Source organism: Eriocheir sinensis, unplaced genomic scaffold (assembly GCF_024679095.1).
Source record: "Eriocheir sinensis breed Jianghai 21 unplaced genomic scaffold, ASM2467909v1 Scaffold104, whole genome shotgun sequence".
Classification (NCBI taxonomy): domain Eukaryota; kingdom Metazoa; phylum Arthropoda; class Malacostraca; order Decapoda; family Varunidae; genus Eriocheir; species Eriocheir sinensis.
Genome location: NW_026110341.1, coordinates 645,001 through 647,384, shown reverse-complemented (window position 1 = coordinate 647,384; position 2,384 = coordinate 645,001). Strand labels below are relative to the sequence as shown.

General features: G+C 38.8%; 1 long non-coding RNA gene across 1 annotated transcript in view; it reads left to right on the top strand.

Moving 5' to 3' along the window:
- The first annotated feature begins 300 nt into the window (after positions 1 to 300).
- Positions 301 to 2,384, top strand: part of LOC126989068 (uncharacterized) — a 2,832-nt gene continuing 748 nt past the window's right edge. Inside the window, exons 1-3 of the long non-coding RNA XR_007742842.1 lie at positions 301 to 995; positions 1,046 to 1,221; positions 2,279 to 2,384. The exon at positions 2,279 to 2,384 is cut by the window's right edge and continues 748 nt beyond it. This is a non-coding gene — a long non-coding RNA (uncharacterized LOC126989068). The remainder of the gene's footprint in view (positions 996 to 1,045; positions 1,222 to 2,278) is intronic.

The following is a 2,384-nucleotide window of genomic DNA, read 5'->3' as shown; positions in this document are numbered from 1 at the left end:
GCTTGAGAACGTGGATCGGATGTAATTAGAGGACGCGGTGGAGTAAGGGTTGTTTGGGGTGGGGACCTTGCCGCCTCCTGAGCCGCCTGCCGAGGAGGAGGTTGAAGAAGAGGATGGTATTGAGGAGGTGGAAAGGGAGGCGGTGGGGAGGTGGTGGGATGGTGGTGGAGGGAGGTCAGGGGTGGGGTTGTTGCCGTCCCTCCGGACCCGCCCGCCCGCCACCCTGGTCCTGTTTTTGAAGGATGATGAAGGCGTGGATGACTCTGACGTAGTGAGCGTGAGGGAAGTGTCACTGATGGAGTGACACCACTGCAGAAAGCATAGAAAAATACAAAAACAAACAAAAAATACAAAATACGTAAAAGAAGAAAAAAAATATAAAACACCAGAGTAAAAAAAAAATCTAATACAAAATATTAGGTTAAGATTCTTAAAAAAAAATGAAACCAAATACAGAATACTTAAAACAATAGAAAATGCAACAAAAAAAGTAAAAAAAAAATCAAATAGAAAATATTAGGATTAAGATTCATAAAAAAGTAAAACCGATTACAAAATACATCAAAAACAAAAAAAGCAAAAAATATAAAAATAAAAAAAAACTCAAAACCCAATACAAAATATTAGGGGTAAGGTTCAACTTTATTTGCGTCTAAAAGGAGCAACGGTTTCACCCGAACAGTAGTCAATGTGAACACGTGTGCAATATTTTATATTTCCCAGAGATGTCGTGTGATATGTTTAGTGGTAATGTCGTGTGATATGTTTAGGGGTAATGTCGTGTGATATGTTTAGGGGTAATGTCGTGTGATATGTTTAGGGGTAATGTCGTGTGATATGTTTAGTGGTAATGTCGTGTGATATGTTTAGGGGTAATGTCGTGTGATATGTTTAGGGGTAATGTCGTGTGATATGTTTAGGGGTAATGTCGTGTGATATGTTTAGGGGTAATGTCGTGTGATATGTTTAGTGGTAATGTCGTGTGATATGTTTAGGTGTAATGTCGTGTGATATGTTTATTGGTAATGTCGTGTGATATGTTTAGGGGTAATGTCGTGTGATATGTTTAGGGGTAATGTCGTGTGATATGTTTAGGGGTGATGTCGTGTGATATGTTTAGGGGTAATGTCGTGTGATATGTTTAGGGGTAATGTCGTGTGATATGTTTAGGGGTAATGTCGTGTGATATGTTTAGGGGTAATGTCGTGTGATATGTTTAGGGTAATGTCGTGTGATATGTTTAGGGTAATGTCGTGTGATATGTTTAGGTTAATGTCGTGTGATATGTTTAGGGGTTATGTCGTGTGATATGTTTAGGGTAATGTCGTGTGATATGTTTAGGTTAATGTCGTGTGATATGTTTAGGTTAATGTCGTGTGATATGTTTAGGGGTAATGTCGTGTGATATGTTTAGGGGTAATGTCGTGTGATATGTTTAGGGGTAATGTCGTGTGATATGTTTAGGGTAATGTCGTGTGATATGTTTAGGGGTAATGTCGTGTGATATGTTTAGGGGTAATGTCGTGTGATATGTTTAGAGGTAATGTCGTGTGATATGTTTAGGGTACTGTCGTGTGATATGTTTAGGGGTAATGTCGTGTGATATGTTTAGGGTAATGTCGTGTGATATGTTTAGGTTAATGTCGTGTGATATGTTTAGGTTAATGTCGTGTGATATGTTTAGGGTAATGTCGTGTGATATGTTTAGGGGTAATGTCGTGTGATATGTTTAGGGGTAATGTCGTGTGATATGTTTAGGGTAATGTCGTGTGATATGTTTAGGGGTAATGTCGTGTGATATGTTTAGGTGTAATGTCGTGTGATATGTTTAGGGGTAATGTCGTGTGATATGTTTAGGTGTAATGTCGTGTGATATGTTTACGGGTAATGTCGTGTGATATGTTTAGGTGTAATGTCGTGTGATATGTTTAGGTGTAATGTCGTGTGATATGTTTAGGGGTAATGTCGTGTGATATGTTTAGGGGTAATGTCGTGTGATATGTTTAGAGGTAATGTCGTGTGATATGTTTAGGGGTAATGTGTGATATGTTTAGGGGTAATGTCGTGTGATATGTTTAGGGGTAAAGTCGTGTGATGTGTTTAGAGGTAATGTCGTGTGATATGTTTAGGGTAATGTCGTGTGATTTGTTTAGGGGTAATGTCGTGTGATATGTTTAGGGTAATGTCGTGTGATTTGTTTAGGGGTAATGTCGTGTGATATGTTTAGGGGTAATGTCGTGTGATATGTTTAGGGGTAATGTCGTGTGATATGTTTAAGGGTAATGTCGTGTGATATGTTTAGGGGTAATGTCGTGTGATATGTTTATGGGTAATGTCGTGTGATATGTTTAGGGGTAATGTCGTGTGATATGTTTAGGGGTAAT